This window comes from Talpa occidentalis, unplaced genomic scaffold, assembly GCF_014898055.3.
Source record: "Talpa occidentalis isolate TD23 unplaced genomic scaffold, MPIMG_talOcc4v2.1 talOcc4.3, whole genome shotgun sequence".
NCBI classification, from domain to species: domain Eukaryota; kingdom Metazoa; phylum Chordata; class Mammalia; order Eulipotyphla; family Talpidae; genus Talpa; species Talpa occidentalis.
In genome coordinates, this window is record NW_023603184.1 from 40,150,124 (window position 1) to 40,171,202 (window position 21,079).

Below are 21,079 nucleotides of genomic sequence, written 5' to 3' on the forward strand. Positions count from 1 at the left end.
GAGGTGGGCACGGCCAAGACCAGTCAAAACCAGTTGAGCCTGGTGAGGCTGTGAGCAGGGAGGGTCACCCAGGGTTTCTCTCCCTAAACCACACCACGGATTTGGTAATGAACAGCCCCCACAGCTACCCAGGACCCTCCACCTACTGCTCACATTGGTTCCCTTCCTTTGTCCCAGGGTGTCCGTGAGAAGCTGCCCAGGGGGAACAGTGTCACCAACCTGACTGTGACAACAAAACCAGCTCCACCTGCCCCAACCCAGATGCTCAGGCCACATTCCCTCCAAGCCCAGGGAGAGTCAAGTTGATGGACACGGGACAGAGCAAGGGGGTCGTGGGGCCCTGGCCTTAGAGGCTCTCACCTCACCTGGATGGCGATACTGGACCACCTACCTCCAGAGTCCTGAGGGGAAGGAACCAGCTAATGTCTGCATATGCCTGGCACTTGGTCTGAGTTTAACACATAGTAGGATGAGCACACAGGGGGCGCCAGAAGGGCTATGGTGAACAAGGCTATTGAGGCCCTGTCTTTGAGGCTGGGGTGTATGTGGACATAATTACATGCAGGAGGTGGAAGAACCTTTGATCAGCAAGCACCCTGGCTCCCAATGCTGATTTGGCACTCTCCGTGTATCTAGTGGGCCCTAGGAACCGGGCATGGGCCTCCAAGACACCTGCAGTATGGTGGGTGAACTTACAGAAGAGGCTCCCTAAGGCCCGGACAGCCTCTCCTGCTGTTCCCCTCCCCGGGTTCAGGCTCTTCCTATCAGGAAACCTCACACCCAACACAGGCCCCTCCATGTCCTGTTGGTCATCAGGAGGCCCTGGGCATTCACGGCACAGAAAGTGAAGGACCCCTGTACCTGAGTAAGGTACAAGGAACAAGGAAACCCTGCTTTTGGCCTGGTCTCCTATGAAGCTGATCAGTCATGGCAGCCTGTTCAATTCTACAGGCTGGAGGGCCATGTGGGAACCTTGCCCAGGCCAGACGCCAGGAGATCCACTCCCCCAATGCATCCACCATGCTTGCTTAGTCCTTCCACCACAACAGAGGCCCTGTGATGAAAACAAGTTCCACCTAGGGAGGGGGACCAAGGGAGAGAGGGGGAGAGATGCTCAAATCAACACCTACAGGGAGATTATAAAGAGGGAAGGTCACAAAAACTCTGGGGAAGGAGGGAGCTGGTTCCATCCAGGATAGATGGGGACTGCTGAGGAAGTCACAGAGGGTAATAACAGCTGAGCTGGGACTTGAAGGGCGATTAAGAGTTTGCCAGGTTATTACATGTGCAAGAGAGAACATTAAAGCGACGTGCATATGCATGCAATTATAGCTTTAAAATGCAGAGTGTACATTTCAAAATCACTATTTGGCTCTCTCAGACCCCACAATGGTGTTATTACCTGACTGCCCCCCACACACACACACACACACACACACACACACACACACACATACCCTGCAGGTAAGAAAAGAGAGGTGTGATAAGGTAGACGATGATTCCAAGGACAAATAGTGACTGGTTTCTGGGCAGGAGGAAGGTGCGGGGTGGACACTGGCTCAGACAGGCCTCTTCTCATGAAGAAGGGGAGGGTGCTTCCATCAGGCAGCCCCCCTCACTACGGGCACTGCTGGTCAGTGACACTGTCCTGCTATCCCCAACATACATTCTCCGCCCTCTGCGGAGAGCCCTCCAAGTGACGGTGGCCGGCAGAGGGACAAAGCAATGTGGCCCAGGCCTGGCCTAGAAGGCTGACCATCCTCTAAGGCCCAGTGTGAGCTCCCGCCCCTCCCTCCTGCTCATCCTGAGCGCTGATAACCTCGACCTCTCCCACTGTAAATCTCCTCTCTTGTCCTTTCTCTTCTCTTACTGAAGCTGCCGCCAGCCTCTCCCTCTCCTTCCTCCACCCCTCACCTCCCAGGGGAGCAGTGAGCTCAGCCTTTCCCATCAGCATCCCTGGGAATGATGGGAAATGCACGCAGCCAGGAACTGAAAGGGGCCTGCCCCAGCCAGGGGAGCTGGAGGGGCTCCTCGGAGAGCCGCTTGGTGTCCTGGGGGCAGAGCTCCATCCTGCTGCTCCCTAGGAATCCCAGGCTGGCTCCCTCCGCACCACACACTCTAAATAAGGTGGGAGTTCACTATGGAGCTGGGTGGTGCCTCGTTTATGGATAGGAGACAGGCCCAGAGAGAGGAGGGTGAAAAGTGACTCCTGACTGCCATGTTGCAGGCGCTGTTCCAGCCTTTCACATTCCCCGTTGCATATCATCCTCCAGCCTGCGAGGTGTGTGAGGTGGACTGAGTACCAGCTCCCCAAGATTCCTGTGTCCTATTCCCCAAAACTGTGAGTATGTCACCTGGTAAAATTGACTTGGCAGATGTGATTTAGTTCAGGGTCTGGAGATGGGGCGAGCACTCTGCATTGTCTGGGTGGGCCCAGCCTAATTGCAGGGTCCTCACCAAAGGGAAACAAAGGTCAGAGAAAGCAAAAGGAAAATGGCCAAAACAGAGCACTGAGAGGGACTGGAAGATGTTGTTCTGCCGGCTTTAAGGACGGTGGGCTTTAAGAAGAAAGGCAGGCGGTTTCTAGAAGCTAGAAAAGACAAAAGAATGATTCTCCCCTAGAACCTCTGGAGGAACACAGCCCTGATCAGCCACTCTAGAACTTCTGGCCTCCAGAACTGTAAGAGAGGAAATTTGTGTTGTTTAGGGACACTGAACATATGGCAGTTTGTTACAGGACCATGGAGTAGGTATTCACCCGTTTTGCAGAGAGGAAACTGAGGCTCACTGATGTAACATGATTTACTCAGGTGCCGCACACTTCTCTCCACATCACGCTAGCTTACAGCGCATCTCCCTGGGCTCTTAATACCTCCTGGGCCTCTCCCGGGAGTGCTTCAAGGCCCAGGAGTAGTCTGAGGAGGAAGCCGGGTACCTGCCACGACAAGACAGGGATGGGAGCTGGGGACGGTAGAGCTCTGCCTGCCAGGGATTGTGTTATGGCTGGGCCCTCTGGAGTCAGGGGCTGGGTTCTGCCCTGCCCCAGGCCATGCAGCAAGGAGGTATGTCACACAGAGGAAGGGCCCTAGAGCAGCTGGGCTCAGTGGGTGGGGTATTTACAGGATTAATTACGATTAGATGAAAACCCCCCATAAGCTCTCCTTAATCCTAATAATATCCCTGGAAGCCTCCTTATCCTTTTCCTGCATTACTAGTGAGGAAATGAGTCCTTGCAGTTAGCGACTGGACCAAGTTCTCATGGCTGGTGAGAAGTGCAAACTGGGTGTCCAAAATGATGGATACAATGAAAAGCAACACACACCAAGCTGACGGCTGTAAATGTTGTGGCCTGACACTGTCATTGCCATAAGCACTTTCTCAGTCATTCTAGACACAAACCTGGTCAAGTCCTTCCACTGCCTAATTCACCCTCCCCAGGACCCTTTGCAATGTGGCTCCCTGAGAGTACCCCCTCCTCTCCTGCTCCCTCCCCCCACCATACCCTCTAGTCCAGCTGACCTTGGTCATTTCCCTGCAGCCGTCAACTCTTTCCTACTTTGGAATCTCCCACAGGCCCAGCCCTACCAGCCCTGGGCCACCCTTGCTCACAGTAGGGAAAGCACATGTACTGGCTGCTTCTGCTTCTCCCTATGGAGAAGGGAGGGGGAATATGGTCCAGGGGTAGACCTGGATGGTGGGGGGCCTGGGAGGTTAGAGCTGAGAAGCCCAGTCTACAGCAGCCTGGATGTGGGTCAGGACGGGTGGCATCGTTCCCTAGGAGACAGGCCCTCCTGGAAATGCAGCCCACAGGACGCTGGAGCTGAGGGGGTCCCACCTGTAGGCATGTGCACTGGGGTACACATGGGGTGATGACACTGGGATCCAGAGAAAGGCAGGACTTGTCCCAGGCCCCTCAGTTGGGGGTAGTGGTTAAGGTTTTGGAATCTGGCACCCGCTAGCTGGGTGACCTCGGGCAAGGGGCCAATCACTCTGATCCTCACCTCATAAATGGGAATCATAACAGTGCATTTTTTGATGAATGCATGGGAAGCACCTGGTGCCGATAAGCCTGCCTAAACGGACGCCTCCCTCACCGCTGAGAGAGCTAGGCCTCAACTCAGGACACAGGGGAGGGGAGGTGATACCATCTCCCTCTGGTATCAGCAGTGGGTTTACTTTAGCCCCCAGGCTGGACCCTGCCCACAGCCACTGCTCCCTGGCCCCCAAAGCTGACTAGTCCTAATTACAGCTGGTCGCTTCCAGGAAAGGGATTATCAGGCTCATTCTCCTCACTGTTAAAGAAAGGACTGCCCCAAGGGAACATGTCTGGCTAGAGAGGTTCTTGACCCAAAATTGGGCTCCACACTGCTGGTGGATGCAGGGATGGGCGATGGAGCACTTCTAGAGGTGGTGCTGCTAGGGCCGCCCTGCAATCATCTCACTAAAGCCCAGAGGGGATCTCAGGCCCATTTTGCTGAAGAAGGAGCCCTGGTTTCCCAGGGAAATATCTTGCCTGTGATTCCCACTGGCAAAGTCACATTCCCACACTGGGGAGTGCTGCTGTAAAGCACAGGGGTGTAGAGCCTTTGAAGGGAACGACCCCAGACAGACAATGAGGCCCTGAGGCAGCCTCCTAGGGCCACCGCCCTCTGGGTGCTCAGGTTCCCCCAGCCTCCCACAGAGATTTGTTATGAATAACCGAAAATCTCACCGGAAACACTCTACCTGGATGCATCCTCTCCGTCCCCCATCTCTGCCCCCGCAGCCTTCACATTCACTTGTCTGATTTTGCTCATCAAGCACTTCCTCAGAAAGCCTCCGGTGACCCCTGCCTAGATCAGATCCCCCCATTAAATGCTCTCAGAGAACCTCTCATGGTGTGCATCTCTTGCTGGCTCTCCCTGCTCCAGACCATAAGCCCCATTAAGCCAAGGATGGTGTCTGCTGCCATGGTTTTCCCAGAGGTGCGCCTGGAGCTGGCACACGCCTCAGGAAGCCACTCTGTACTAGGCGGGCCTGGCCCCTGCTAACCGCTAAACCCAGGCGATTACCCTAGGAGAATGATGGCCCCCAGGTACAGATGAGGACAGGAGTGGGTGGGCCTTCCCCAGGACACCACCAACCGGTACACAGCTAGGGTTAGAATCAGCCCCATGATTCAGGCCCAGGGCAAAATGAAAATGTGGAGCCCCTTGTTCAGATTTCTAGACGAGACAGAAAAGCATTAAATCCATCACGAAGTCCTTCTGAGCTCAGGCCCTGCGTGACTGTCCCAGTCTCCTGCCCTTGAGGCTGCCCTCCCCAGCCCCTGTGCTCTAACTCCAGGACCTGTGAGGCTCCCTTCTCACTGAGATACTCTTAGGTGCTGGTCCCCCAAGCAGTGGTTCTCACACTTGAGCAGAGATCAGAATCACCTGGGAGGCTTGTGAAAGCCCAGCTGGCTGAGCTCCTCCACATGCCCCTCCACCCAGCTCCCACTGAGCAGATGGGAGGAAGGCCTGAGAATCTGCATTTCTAGCAGTGCATTTCCAAAGTGCTCATGCCATGGCCCCCAAGACACTGAGGTCTGCTGCCCTAAGAAATGCATTAAACAAGGGGATTCTGAATTTAGGGCATTGTGGGCAGAGAGGGCCTGTCCTAACAGTTGGCTTTCAGGGCTAAGGCTGTCCAGCATCCCTCAAATCATATTCAGGCCTCAGTCCCTGTTAAGAAGAAGAGGAATATTGGAGAGGAAGTGGGGAAAGAGGATAAAGGAAAACTTTACACAAGGTACCTTGCTTAATCTGTGTAATAGCCTTGAGAAGTAGATGGTCTTTCCTAATTACAGAGGAACTGCAGCACAAAGTCAGTAATGCACCCAGGGTCACAGCCAGGAAACTGTGGAGACCAGAATTGAACCTGGTTCCAGGTTGCCACAAAAGCTGCCTCAACCATAGCTAGGCCTGGCAAGCTCTAATGCCATGACCTGCTCCCCCCAGGCAGCAGTCTTGGGACAGCTTCATGCAGCCCCTGATCCTGTCAAGCTCCAGGGCCCTCCCCCTACATGCCTGCCTGGCCACCAGATCTGCAGCACAAAGAACAGGGACCCTGCTGAGGGGGCTAATTGCTGACATCACTCCAGCAGGCCAGGGTGCCCACTCCTAGACAGGAGGTTCCACCCACATCCATCACACACCATCTGTTTGCATCCGGGTCTGCACAGGCTGTTCCTTCTGTCTGGAATGCCCTTCCCACTCTGACTACCTGTCCAACACTAACCTACACTTCAAAACTCCAAGTCAGCTTCCTCTGGGAAGTGGTCCCTCAGCACCTCGTCCATCATCGCCCCTTCATCAAGCCACTCTCTGCTTCCCGGGCACCTCCTCCACCATCCATTCTACCAGTCTTTATTGGGTGCTGAGGGTCTAAGGCCCAGACTGAGCTCCGTCAGACCAGGGGCTGCTTTACCTCTGAACTTCTGCAGGAAGGGAAGACACCAAGGGGGCTGATGGGACCTCAGTTTGGGATTTGAAAAGGCAGGGAGGGTGGGGAGAAAGAAGTAGAGCAAATTTTACATTCCAGGCCATTGCCAAGTGGAGGGGAGCAGCTCCCTAGTGCCCCCACGCCTGGAGTAAAGATTCTTGACAAAGCAGCACAAAACTCCCACCCAATGACACAAGGCGTGTGCTGTGCCTCTGTGCCAAGGGGCAATGCTGGCTGTGGGCTCCCCAGGAAACCGAGGCCCAGAGCGAAAAAGGATGAGTCCACATTCCTGCCCAGAGCTGGAGCAGCCAGGGAGCAAGCTGACAGCCTGTCTCCAGGAGAAGCGGGGGTTTAAATGGTGGAGGAAGGGGGAGGCAGCGGGCAGGCAGCACGCCCCGCCTTGAAGGACATGTCCTGCGGACCCCTCCTCGGGGTGAGGCATTACCCCCAGGGCACACTCTGGAAGCCACAGCCCACAGCAGCCCCAGGAGAGGTGGATGGCTGCGGCTGGCCTGCGAGGAGGGAGCGGCTGGAGGGGAGCCAGGCTAGCAGAGGAAACATCTTGAGAGGCGAGCAGGAGGAAGGGAGGAGGGATGAGAAAGGAGGAAAGAGCCAGACACGCAAACACCTCCTCCTCCTCTTTCCAACCAAAACAGAATCCCCAGCAGACGGAGACCTGTGAGGAAGGAGACGAGGAAAGAGTCTAGGGCCTCAGAGGAGCGGGTGGCTGGGAGGGTGCCTGGGGTGGGAACTTCTGGAAGCTTCAGGGGTGAGAGTCCTGCCAGGGTAGGGGGTGGGGGACAGCCATCATCAGGGCTGCCCAGCTCTGTGCCCTCAGAGGCAAGGCTCAAGGCAGAAGGGGATGTGGGCTCCTTGAAGACCCACTCGGGTGCCAATTGTCCTCAGAGCCCCCAGGCCCAAGTGCTGAGGAGTTAGCACAAACTCAAAAACTACTGTGAAGCAAAAGTGATCTGATGGGGGAAGTTCAGGCCTAGCCTGTATAAATCTACAGTCTGGTGGGAACCCCAAGAATTCAAACAAGAGAGTGCAGGCACAGAGGTGGCTTTGGGCTCCCAAAGACAACCAGGGACTGGCACAAACTCCCAGCCAGTCAACAAAGTCTAATGGAAGCTTTTCCTCTGGTAGCGCTTGGTGCTGGGACAGGGAGACAGCGGCAGCTATGGGACTAAGGAGGGCAGGTGCATCGTATTTAAGCCCCAGCCCCACTAGACACACACACACACACAAACACAAATGCACGCACGCACGCGCACACACCCACGTCAATGGGAGATTAGGGACTTCTAGGGACTTGGGTTCTGGTCTTGGTCCTTGGACTTAAACAAAATCTTCAACTCTTCCAGGTCTCTCCATTCTAGCCCCTGGACAATAGGGGCTCTCCTGTCCCCTACCTCCCCAGGGAGACATGAGGTGAATGGGCCTCCGAGTAGGTAAGAACTGAAGCCCATGACTTCTGCATGTGGGAGAGAAGCCTGCCATTGCGGCTGCCCCCCTTCCCCCAGCCAGCATGCTTTTCCACCTACAGGCCACCCTTAAGCAGTGCCCACCCCCCCGCCCCCCGGGGGGAGAGTGGTGTCTGGAGACAAAGACTATGGCAGGAAGAAGAGGCAGCCAGGCCTGGCACCCAAGGGGAAGAGAGGCCCCACAACAAATTTACTTCCTGAATTTAGGGGTCTTTTTTCCCTTCACTTTTTTATCATAGAGAGCGGTCTGCCCCGGTAGAAACCTCCCCTCAGTGAAGGACATCAGTCGAGGCACTGCCCTCCCTCAGTCTCTATCTCAACCCATCGGGTTGTTCTGAGGATTGAGTGAGTGCAGTGCTTGGCACTAGTAATACTTATCGGCTCTTATTATTAATAATAATATTTGACAACTACTCACTGAGTGCATACCGTGTGTCAGGTGCAGCAGGCTGCCAGAGACACACAATAATAGGGCCGATTCATACAATGGACCCTGTCTACACGGTGTTTCCGTTCGAACCGCACACCTCCAAGGAGTGTCATGGCACAGGCCACAATGCCAAGGGCACCCTCTGCAAGTGTACAACATGACAGCCCTGCAAGGCAGGCAGCAAAAAACCAAATAAACAGTGTAGGGATGGACGCTGAGAGCCTTCAGGTGTAGTGCTCCAAGGGCACAGGAAGTCAAGCAGGCTCCCCAAGAAGTGCTATCTGCACAGGAAGCAGAAGATGGAACCAACTCTGAAAGGGATAAGGGGTGAATGCGATAGTGCATTGAGGCAAAACAAAACAAGACTTGGGGGTGAGAAGGCTCTCCAGGAAGGAGCTAGACTCACCGAAGGAAGCCTTGGTCAGGAGTTATCGTGACAAGATCAAGGGGTTTCAGCAGGAAACAGACACCATGGAGCTATACTCATACACTCACTCTGGTCTGGGGTGGAGAATGAAAGGGTAGAGGTGCTAGAGGGGTTGCAGGGGGACCCGCTGGGGGTTGGCACAATAACTTGGCTGCTCTGGGTTCACATGCAGGTCAGGACTGCAGGTCACAGCAGCAACTGCCTCGTGGGCTGTTGTGAGGATAAAGCAAGCAGCCTTCTGTACGTAGAAAACCTAGAGCAGCACCTGGCCCGAGGGGAGTGCTGTGTACTTAGCTGATATGATTCATCCAGGTGAGAAACGAAGGGAGAGAGAGAAAGTGAGAGGGGGTGGTGAGATTCCAGGGATAATATCAACAGGTCCTGTGCCAAACACCCAGGCACTCCAGCCCCTGTGCCAGCTGCAACCACATGAGAACCCTCAGCCAGAGCTGCCCAGCAGAGCTCTGCCCACATTCTCCACCCACAGACACTGGGCGGGAAGAAGATGAATGTTGTTTTGAGCTAAGTCATTGGGTGACGGGTTATGTAGCAAAATATAAATGGAACAACTCATACTGAGAGTTGCTGGAGGGAGCCTCCTCTTCCCCAGGCAAGCAGCTGCTCCTTAGGGACCAGAAGGGACAGCAGGTGTCCAGGAGGTGCATGGAAGGTGTGCAGGTGGGGAGGGAACCAGACTGGGACTGTTGTGACTTCCAGGATTCTGCCCTCAGGAAGTGATCAGATAGCCTCAAAGCTAAATCATTTCAGTATTATTTACAGTAGCAAAAACTGGAAATAATGTAACCGCCAAATAAGGGGATGATTCAATAAGCCATGGGGCGTTGGCATGATGAACTCTCAGGTATTACCTATTACCAATAGGTCACGAGGCTGAGTTCATGGCTTGGGAACACCAAAAGGGGAAAAAGCAGTGCTCCAAACAACACATGCAGTTTCAACACAGTTGTGTTTGAATACACAAGCACATACACACACATGTACACATACTTAGCAAGGATGGCAAACACCAAAAAACTTAAATGTTGCAAGTGATGAGAAGATGCTTGCTAGCTTATCCTTGTCCAAGCAAGACATTTTTGGTTTATTAAAAAATAATTATTGAAAGATAAATGTTAGTTCTTGGTTCCCTCAAAACTTCGGTCAGACACAGCAGCAGAATGACAGCCCAGTGAGGGTGAGGACTCTGGCCTGCTTTGTCCTGGCTGGTGCCCAGCACTGGCACAGAGGGAGGTGGGCACACAGCAGGCACTTGGTGGGCATTTGTGGAAGGAGCGAAAGAATGAATGGTCCCTTTGTGTCCTTCTGTGTCCCTCAACAGTGACCAGGTCTGACCCCACTTTAGGTCCTCAGGAATCAGCACAGGGCCTGGCAATGAGCAAAGCCTTTGGACAAATGCGCACTGAAGCAATGACTATTCTACCAAAGCGATCACCGGGATGACAGCGTGCTGAGTGTGTGTGTGCGTGTGTGTGTGGTCTGTGTCTAGAAGTAAATAAGTCAGGGTTTTAAGAACCCAGATTTCTGGCTGGCCAGATTCTAGCTCTATCTTTCTCTCCCCCTCTTGCCTTCCTGGGTCAGCTGTGATTTTTGCCCATTTGGTCCCTCCTTTCACTAGTGGGAAGGACTTTTGGAAAGCCTGCCTCAAGCTGCTTAAGACACAGATTTGTTTTTAAAAGAAGAGCGAGAGCAAGCTTCTTCCTGGAATAACTTTTCTGACTCCCCCTGTGGGGAGGGGAGAGTGAGTGCAATAGGGATTGGGGGGGGGGGCAACAGCTGTGACAAGCATCTGGGAGGAAAGCCAGCAGGTGGAGAGGAGGGAACTGAGCTCTGGATGGGAGGAGGGAGCCAGGCAGTTGGGGGGGGGGGCGCACAAGGGGAGAGGGCAGTATTAGGAGGGAGGGGCTCCAAGTGAGGAGTGAGCAGGAGTGCAAATGACCAGGTACTCTGTGTGTGTGTGTCAGTGTGGTGGTTGTTTGGCTGCCACATGGGGGTGGGGTATATGACCATGCTGGAATGATGAGCTGAGAATGGCAGTGGGGGAGGTGCCAGCAGGGAGGGGTTGGCAGAGCAAGAATCCAGTTGTTTGAGTCCAGGAGAGCTGTGGGGAGACACTGAGCCTGAGGCCCGCTGGAGGGGTGGGGGGGCCGCCAGGAGCTGGCTATGCTCAAAGGCAAGCAGAAGCCCAGACTCCCAAGGCTTCTGTTTGGGAGGGGAATGCTCCCGTCTCCACCCCCACACCAAGTCTGGCTGCCCAGAATGACAGTCCAAAAGATTATGCAACTTTTACAAATTAATTTTCAATAGACGTGACACCCCAGGCTCATCCCAGACACAGGCCAGCGAACTACGTGGTTTAGAATTTCCGGAGGTCAGAAATGCCGTGAAGAACCCCAGAGCTCAGCCAGCCCAACCTCTCCCATGAAGGGGAGGAAAACTAAGGTCCAGGGACTGCTAAGGTCCCTGCAAGCCCAAGGCTCAGTCCCCAAGCCCAAAGCCTTTTCAAAAGTCACAAAGGAGGCCTGTGGGGCCCAGGAGAGACTATGCTGCTCAGGCAGCTCTGGAGGAGCAGGAAGTGATGAACGATTTTCATTAACAGCTGAAGCTGCAAGCACAGCATGGGGAGGAGGGTGCTGCGGGCTGACTCCTATACCAGAACAGCGGGCCCTGTGTCATGCTCCCAGCTGTGTCCCCAGAAAGCAGCCCAGGGCCTCACTCAGCAGGGGTGCTCAGTAATGAACAAATAAATAAAAATGTGAGTGAGTGATAACATCAGTGGCTAACACCCATGCAGGACCTGCTTTGTGCCAAGCACTAATCTAAGCACTTCACAAATATTAACTCATATGATACTCATGAAAACATGTTTTATAATAAAAGATTTAGATTCCCACAATAAAAACTTAATTACTCCCATTTTTATAGATGGGGAAATTGAAATCAAGAAGGGTTAAATAACCTGCCCAAGACTGCACAGCTCTGAACCCCCGCAGCCTTGTTCTAGAGCAGACAGTCCTCACCACTGAACCACACTGCCTCCCACTGGACATGCTGACCCTGTCACCACCTCTTACCCCCACAGCCCTTTCTCGAGCCTCACCCAACACCCAAGTGTCATCTCCAGGATCCTTCCCTAATAGACACTGACTTTTTAAATTAGCAATTAAAATGCTAATGCACTGAGATGAAATTTACATCACATAAAATCACCATTTTAAAGTGAATGATGGGCATTTAGTACACTCACAGTGTTATACAAAACCACTACCACCATCTATTTCCAAAACATTCCTGTCACTCCATGGTAAAATCCCTCATCCATAAGTTTCTTATGGAATCCATAGTTTCCTTCCCCCTGTCCCTGACATCTGCCAATGTCACAGACTGGACTTTTCATATAAATCATTCCACTTCATGGAATCATACAATATGCCATCCTTGTGACTTGCTTCTTTCAGTTAGCACAATGTTTTCGAGGTTCATCCATGTTGAAGTTGTACTTCATTCTTTTTTATGAATAATATCATGTAATAGGTATACCACAATTTGTTTATCCATTCATCCTTTCAGTTACTGGGCCATTTGATCCCACTTTTGGGGCCACCAGCCAATTCACACTCATACCTTTAACCCTGTGAGGACCACTGTTCTGTCTCTTCCCAGAACATGACACTGAATTCATTTGTAATAGAGATGGTGACTTGAACTGGGAGGACTCTGCCTCCCAGACAAGTGCCCCTCCCAACATCTTCACGCCCAATCAGCCTCACCCTGAGAGCCACGCGTTCCCTGGGTTGCACATACCAGGCTCTGGGCTGGGTGCTGGAGACATGGAGTCAATGGCTCAGCCTGAGCTCCAGTCTCCATCCACTAGGGCTTGAAGCACAAGCATGGGCTCTGCCTGGCCCAGGGATTCTCTAGGATTCAGGGGTATGCCACAGCCAAACTGGGTACAGAGGAAGAAGCAACCAGCTCCTTTTCCTCCCTGGGTCTCCATTTTCCTTCATGCAAAGAGGGAGGATGGTCATCGGCAGAAGTTTCCATAGATCTACACGATAGGGCTACTGAGTGGAGCAGAAATGCTGGGTTGGAAGGGCCTTCAGAAAACAAGGCCCTCAGCCTGGTCTGAGGGGGAGAGGTATGGGACCAGGACAGCAAGTAAGGTTCTTTCTCTTTACCCTGCCAATCACTTATTTCACCTTTCAGACATAAATGCACAAAACACTGTTCCAGGAGCCCCCACTGGGCTTCCCTGCTGTGTAACCTTGAGTCAAACCTTCTCTGATCCGTCTCTGTCCAAAAGCAACAACCCAAGGGTCTAGAATTCTAGATTCTCGGAAGAGGTGGCTGACTCAGGGGCCCTTCATGTTTGAAGACTACAGTTGGCTCTTGAACAGTATGCGTTTGACCTGCACAAGTCTAATTTTCTTGGGTTTTTTAGGATTTTGTATTCATGGAACCATCCACAGATACCACTTGGGGAATCCTTGGATTTAGAACCTTCAGTGACAGAGGAGTGACTGTAAGAGACTTGTTCATCCTTTGCGTTTTGGTATTTTCCGGGGTTTCTGAAACCAATTCCCCCAGAGATATCAAGGGGCAACTGCTGATAAGTTCTGGGGGGGGTCAAAAGTTGTATGTAGGTCTTCTATAGTGGTGATGGGAACCCCCCCCCCGACATGAAAGGGGAGGAACATAGACTGGGCACCATTTTCCCCATCTGCACTTACATGCATCTGATGGAGGATAAGAATAGAAAAACTGGAAAGGAGATACAAGGTCAAGAACCTAACTCACACAAGGAGGTGGGGGTAGAAGGGATTAGTGTAATCCACTAACTCAGTTATAGAAACCAAGACCCTTAGGCATCAACGCCCAGATTAGGAGGCGCAACACCCAGAAACTATCACTGCTTCAGGGAGTGTCAGGGGCACAAACGATCCACCCACAAAGATGAGCCCCTCCCTGATGATGATAAACCTAACACTGCCCCCACTACAGGGCAGCACTTTGTCTGTCCACCTGTGACTATGCAGGTGCTTCTTGTCATCAACTCTTTCTCCCTCTGCAGGGCAGCAGCCTTCCTGCCTGCAGGTGACCTGTACCACGACGGGACTTCTCCTCACTGACCTCCCTCAGCAGAGGCAGCTCTCCTCAAGGCCGCCCGCCTGCAACCATGCAGGCCTCTCTTAGCAAACCTGTCCCTTTCGGGGCAGCTCTTTCTGCCCGCTTGTGTCTATGCAAGTGTCTTTTACTGTTCTATCCCTTTTCTAATAAACCTGCTCTTTAAATATAACTACCCTCTCTGTCTAGCGGAGAAACTCGCCACGTGCTGCCAAAACAGGAGCTCTGGTGAAACCTCTCCCAGAGTGAGCCCAGGGACCCAGCACTCCAAAATCTCAACACATCCACCTTGGAATCAAGTCCAGTGTTTCATGGACTGGACTTCCTGAATGAGGGGCAGCTGGGAAGGAACAAATGGATGTATAAACAGCAAGGGGACACATGTGAAGGGGCTGGGAGGACACATGCGGAGCAGAAACATGTAGAGACACTTGAAGAGACATGTGGTTGTCTCTTGTGGAGGTGGCTCTTGGTCCTAGGTAAAGACAATAGCAGCCTCTACCTTGCTGCGGTATATTTTGAATTTGGAGTCTCTCCTGTCCTAACTTCCCAGGACTAGCCTAACCCCTTTCTTGTGATTCTTTGCCAGAAGGTACCTTAGATTTGTGGCAAACTTCCAGGCCACAGCAGCCCCCTTTTGGGCCAACCATGTTGGGCTGGGCATTTGCCCATGAGAGGATGGGTAATTTGGGGGATTTTTATTGGGAAACTATTATTTGAAATCCTTTCTTTTCTCTTTACACACTAATTGTATTTAAAAATCTTTCATCTGCTTCCTTTGTTTTTGCAGATGGCAAATTCCCTTTCAAATCAGGCACTCTTTAACAGTTTGGGATCCCCAGTACCCCTCAATCATGCCCTAACACTTCCGGGCCCTCCAGGAAACCGCTGATGGGTCTACCCTGAGAAAGCTTCCGGCACTCACTGTGGGGGCAAACAGTCTCAGCCCAGTACTGTCACCACTGGCTCCTCGGGCCTCCCGCACACATGACAGAGGCTTACACATATGTGGTAAAGGGATGAACAAACCCTCAGTGATTTCCCAGCTTCTAACTTCTCTGTTGTACTCTTTTTTATCTACACAGCTGCCAAGAGAACTTTAAATCCTGCTGCCCCTGAAAACTGTGTGGCCTTGGGCAAACTGCCTGATTTAGCTGAGCCTCAATTTCCTCATCTGCAAACCAGGACTTGACTTTTGGGTTAATTAGGAACATTAAAAGAGAAGCATATGCCCCGTGCCTCCTAAGGAGGAGCCTAGGAGAAACTGTTGAAGGAAAGCTGTTTCTGCCGGGCACGCTAACCCATCCTACCCCTCCCAGCCCTCATCTTCTAATCCCTGTCAGTTCCAAAGGCCTCAGGAAAGAGCCTAACCCCTGGGCCAGCCCCTGGCTGGATGTAAATGTTTATGCCAAGCCCAGCCTCCCAGGGACAAGTTATTTGCTTTGCTTGTAATTAATTGCAGAAGGCCCCGGCTGGGTAATAAACTCTGCAGGGAAACATAAACAGTTTGCACAGAGCTCCAAATCCATTGTGAGGCCAGTAGAGAGGGTCTATGAGGAATGGAACTTTCTCCCCAGCCTCCTCCCAACCAAAGGCAGAGAGGTCACTGAAGGTCTGAACTAGAAGGATCTTTGGAGATCATTTGGAAAAAATAGCAGCTGAAATTATTGGATGCTTAGCTTGTTCCAGGCTGAGCACTGGATTATTCTGGATCAACAATTTCCCCCATTTTAAAGATGAGGAAACTGAACCTAAAAGAGGCAGGGTGACTTGCCCCAACTATAAAGTGGCTGGGCTGGGAGGCGCACCAGACCTGACTTCAGAGAAGGGAAAGAAAAAGACAGCCATTCATTGAACAAAAATGCACGCATGCCCCTGTGCCAGGCGCTGTCGTCTGGGGACACGGCTCCTGTGGCCCTGGCATTCCAGTGGGGAGAGGCTGGTCTTAACCACAGACCAAGTAACAATTTGATTACAGGGGTGCTAAGTGCTTGGAAGAAAAGAAAACAAAATCACTGGTGCAGAGGCTCACAGCAAGTCAGTTACAAGTGACCATTTGAGCTCTATAGGGCAGAGACCACACAGTGGGCCTCTGGTGAGAGGTGTAGGCTTCCAGTGAGTTTCCTGCTCAAATTTAGGACACTTTTCTTTGGGCCAGTGCAGCTTCCCACCAACCAGTTCAAGGAACTGCACCAGGCTGAGGCTGCAAGGACATACAAAAAGCCCCTACCCCCAGAGAGCCCACAGCCCACCTGGAGGCACAGACACGTGGGTGAAAGGGTTGAGAGCAACACAGGTCCACGAGGGTCATAGGGTAGGAGAGAGGGGCAACCAGCATTTCTTGAGCACTACAGTGTGCCAGGCACTGTACTAAGGCCTGTATGATCTCATTTAAGCCTTAGCACAACAGGGGAGGATATTTCTATTCCCATTTTAAAGAGGAGAAAACTGAGGTTCAGTAAGAGTATGTAATTATCTCAAGGCCACAGATGTAACATACAATCTGGGTGGAATTTGACAACAAAACCCATGGGCTTTTCTCATAGCTCCCACCCCAGTCTCCAACTCCCTCCCCTCAATGTAGGGGCCCTAAAGTTAGGGAAGGACAGGAGGTAACCCCCACTAGGCTTTCCTCCCCCACTCTGCAGGAGGAAGCAGCACACCTTGCTGGCCTGGTTTCCTTTCTGAGCAGGAAAGGTCAGATCAGTTGGCTATGGCAGCTTTTCTCAGGCTCAAAATCAACACCAGGCAAGCTCCTGTCCCCTCCAGGAGCAGGGACGGTCGCCCTGCCCCTCCCCCAGAGGGCCCATTCCATTTACAACAGCCCCTTCCCAGGTTGCTGTGCCCGCACAGTTTACAAGCATTGTCACTCTCTTAGGTCATCTGACTGCCCCAGTAGCCTGCACTCTCAGTACCCAGCCCCAGGTACAGTCCCGCACAGATGAACTTGACAGCAGAACTGGCCCCATCCCAAGGGAAGGGATGAGTTCCCCTTGGTCATCTCCATCCAGCTTCCACCAACATTTACTGAGCTCCCACAAGCCTGGGCTGCATTAGACAATTCCACCTTGTACATTAGTTAAACCTTTCCCCAGTCTTTCCAGGTAGCTGTTATGTCCATTTTGCAGATGAGTAAGATTAAGGGCAGAGATGCCTTTCCCATCCCTTATATAGCAGGTAGAGCTGTGAGCTTGGCCTGACCCAGAACTGGCTGCCCCAGATGCATTTCAGGTCCCATTTCAGCAGGGAGAGTTCTAGCTGATGGCCAGGTCCACACTGTGGGCTGATACCTCCCTGGGGACCGGCAGCTGCTATGGCACCAACATCCCAGCAGAGGACCAACCATCCAGCGCAGCAGGAGATCCAGGCTTGTGGGGCTGAAGCTTATGCAGTTGGGAAGTCCTCTTTTCAAATAATCATAGTAAAAGAACCCAAAAACATCTTTTTCCACATTTCGCAAACCCCTGAGCACACCGATGCGTCACAGGGCCTGAAGCGGAGCTGTAGCAGCCTTGTGGTGAGTCCGCCTCTGGACTGGAGGAAGGGCCCAGAGGCGATCTGAGCACCACCCGCCTGCACAAAGGCCCTGCCTCCGGCCCAGCAGACAGAAGAGGCTCCAGAGGACTTTCCTTCTTCTTGTCACTCGTCCTGCCGCTACTAAAGCTCTCCTGCAGTCGGTCCAAGTCTGTTTCTCTCTCTCTTGCTTTGGTTGCAGAAGATGCAGAGCTCATCTGAGTGCAGGACCTGCCCATGGGGTATGCACGCTTGCACCTGCAGCAGGTTGGATTTCTTTTTTGATCTTGGTGCATATTTCTGGGAAGTCATAAGGGTCAGCCCCACCAGCACCTGGAACCCTGACTGCCAAGTGCAGTCCGTCCCACATATTTGTGCAAAGAATTCCATCCCCAAATATTTGTAGAGCTTGACACAGTTTACTAGGGGCTCCCATATCCCACATACCATTTGGTCCACACCACAGCCCTGGGAGCAAGTTTCATCAATGTGCACCTACTATGTCCTAGACATGCAGAGTGGCTCTCCACAGATGACAGTCACAGACACTCTGGGAGGAAGGGCTGTGTCCCTATGGAACAGGTGGGGCAACTAAGCCTCAGCCTCTGGGCCTGGATCTGAGAATCCAGTATCATCTCAGTCTGGAGTGGACAGCACACAAGACAGTGGGCAGGCACATCGGACACAGGTGAAGGGACGTGAAGCCTCCAACTTCCAAGGTGGAGAAGAAGCCAGAGGTGGCAGCATTCCAGGCCTCATCGGAGAAAGTGGAAGTCAAGAATTGCCTTCCCTCTGGATGTGTGGATCTTGGAAGCTTAAAACCTGCTTGAAAGCAACAGCCTTAGAGTCTCAGGTCCCTGTTTCTTCCCAGACCCTACCAAGCAGTGATGGCTCCCTTGCACAGCTCTTACTCTCTGCCTGCAGGGCCTACCAGTCCCTTCACGAGACCACCTCATCAGCTGCCCAGAGCTTGCCCATGCTTGCCCGAGTCCTTCCCTTGTGATTCATCCATTATGAAGCAAAGGAGATGCCACAAACCCTTATGGAGAATGTAGCACAGGACAGTCCCCACTCATCCAGGACTGAGGGGTTTCCCAAGATGTGGACTAAGGTGGCCCTAGGGGCACCAGGCAGGTAGATCACCTGAACATGCCCGGCTGTGGCCTGAGCATGGAGGACACGTGGGTGAACCAACATGGCCACCCGTTTCCAGTCTGAGGGTGGCCCCCACTCAATGAGGAACCACTGTCAAGGCACCTGCTCAGCCCTCACATGCATCAGTAACTAAAACTCCATGAGGAGGGTATTATCACACCCATGGCATACACAAGAAAACCAAGGCTCAGAAAGGTGACATGGGCCTGCCCAGAGACAGAGTTGTAAGTGACATGCTAAGACCTGAACTCTGAATGAGACAGAGAAAAGAAAGGGCAGTTTCTAGCATGAACAATAAGAAGGTAGAACGATATTAAGACATGTTTTTAATCAATTTTTATAGCCGGTGTTTGGCATGGTCAGAAAATGTATGCAGAGAGAGAGGCGGGAGAGAGGGAGAAATGTACATGCCTTATTTAATCATCTTCACGATGGACAGCCCAACACCCATTCAAAATGGATATCTCTGGGCCTCCGTGGTGGTGCAAGGGGTTACGTCTCAGCACTATGAAGCTACCCACAGCCACTGAAGCACGAGTTCAATTCCCAGCCAGAAAGCTACCCACATGGTGCAGCAGATCTTGCCTGTCTCGCCCGCTGCTCCCCTCAGCAGTGTATATCATCAGTCTGCCTGTTCTGCTCCCCACTCTGTCTCTGGTGAATCTTCTCCCTCCAGGCACCTCTGGCCTACACCCCAGCTCTTGTATGCATAAATAGGTAAATCTTTAAAAAAAAAAATAGACATTTCCATTTTCAGAAGCAATTTCAACTGTTTTCTTTCACACCAGGGTCAGGAAGGAAGTGAGAAGGAAAGTGTACTTCTCCTTTGGGTTAGCATCAGCTCAGGGCTCACTCCCTCCAGGGAATCTTCCCTGACTTCTGCCCAGACCCAATTCTGGTCCCTACATGTTTGAGTACAACCACGGGGTGGAGAGAGTGGGGGGCGGGGTGCTTACACTCCTGCTTCATGCACTTCTGCACACCTAGGTGCCTCTTCTCAAGTGCTGGGGCTTCAAGAAGCACCAGACACACATCTGCTCTCTAGCACGGGAAACTGACATAGTGACCACAAGCTGCCTGGGCACCCCGAAGCCTGCGAGGTACCGAGAGGAGCACCAAGCACCTGGCCAGGCAACAGGGGTCAAGGGACATCTTCCTGCCAAAGCACAGAGCAGGCCCCCCAAGGAAATGTGTTCAAATGAACTGCGCTGAGCTTAGGCTCAACCTTAAACTCTAAGGGCGATTTCACCTGTCAGAGGAGAAATGCATTCCAGACAAAAGAGATTGGCTTAAACAAAAAGGCACAGAGGTGTGAAAATATACAAAAAAGCCAGTGTGGCCAGAGTGTTGGCTGTGTGGTGAGTGGGGAAAGGAGCGTGGGAAGAAGCATGGGGCGGACCAGAGGGCCTTGAGTGCCAAGGGAAGAATGTGTCCTGTGCTATAGAAATAGGGAGCAACTGATGGGCTTTTAAGCTGGGGCAGAACAGAGAGGCAGGCTTGGGGGACCTCCACTGAGCAAAGGTTCAGCCTGAAGACTACTGCAACAGTTCAGGCCAGAGCTGGACTTGAACTAAACTTGGTGGCAGTGGGATGGGGAGCAGAAAAGCATGTCTCCGTCACCATCAGGTTGGGGGCCCCGAGAGTTAGAGTTAGGGTTTGTTCTCCATTTAACTCCGGGCCACCTTCCATCCCCCACCCCAGCTCTACCTTCAGTGAAGCTGAGGTTAGTGGGAGCCAGGTCAGTTTATGGCGGGGGGGTCAGCGTTGTTTGTTTGAAAGTTCTTCCTACTAAAAAATCTTTACTTTTTTTTTTTTTTTTTTGGTCTTTTTCTTTTTGCAAACTTCACGGCAAGATGGTGAAGATCAGAGGCGCACACCGCTCGCTGCTGCTGAGGAGTCAGCACTCTAAATAATCTGACAAATGAATATGTGCATATTAACCACTCGATTATGCCGTGTGATCATCTGTGTCATTTTTAGGATATTAAAAAAAAATCTGTTTTTTTAAAAAAAGTTCTTTTTTAAGTTTAGAAATGCTTCAGGTTTCTTCCACTGCCCTGGGGCCACACAGACCCACAGGGAAATCAAGCATCCCCGGAGCCCTGTTAATGTGCCCAGCATTTTCATCAGCACAGACACAACAGAGAAGGGAGGGAACTATTCCCCGAGGCTACCTATAGGTGGGGAGTGAGAACCCTAGTTCTTTCCCTCTCGCCGCCATGGGCCACATGCCTAGATGCCCCAGGGACAGCCTCAGAGCTGTAGAAACAGCCAACATCCCCTCTTCCCTGCTACCCCACCCCAGAGCGCGCAATCACACAACCCCAAAGTCGAGAGCTGTTTCTCAGAAGACATGGTCTCCAAACTATGCCCTGCCTGCTGCTCAGCGCGGCACAGTCATCAGACCTGTGCTGGGTCCCCTCAGCAGGAGAGAAATCTTCGCTCCCCTTGCCTCCACCAGAGGAA

At 52.3% G+C, this 21,079-nt stretch overlaps 1 protein-coding gene and 1 long non-coding RNA gene across 3 annotated transcripts in view; one reads left to right on the forward strand and one right to left on the reverse strand.

The window, feature by feature from the left end:
- Positions 1-21,079, reverse strand: part of ARRB1 (arrestin beta 1) — a 69,573-nt gene that overhangs the window by 36,465 nt on the left and 12,029 nt on the right. The gene's annotated exons all lie outside the window — the stretch shown is intronic.
- On the forward strand, positions 1,978-13,385 carry LOC119255632 (uncharacterized). Its single transcript, XR_005127510.1, has 4 exons — positions 1,978-2,127; positions 2,228-2,341; positions 7,827-7,913; positions 13,263-13,385. It is a non-coding gene; the product is annotated as an uncharacterized LOC119255632 (long non-coding RNA).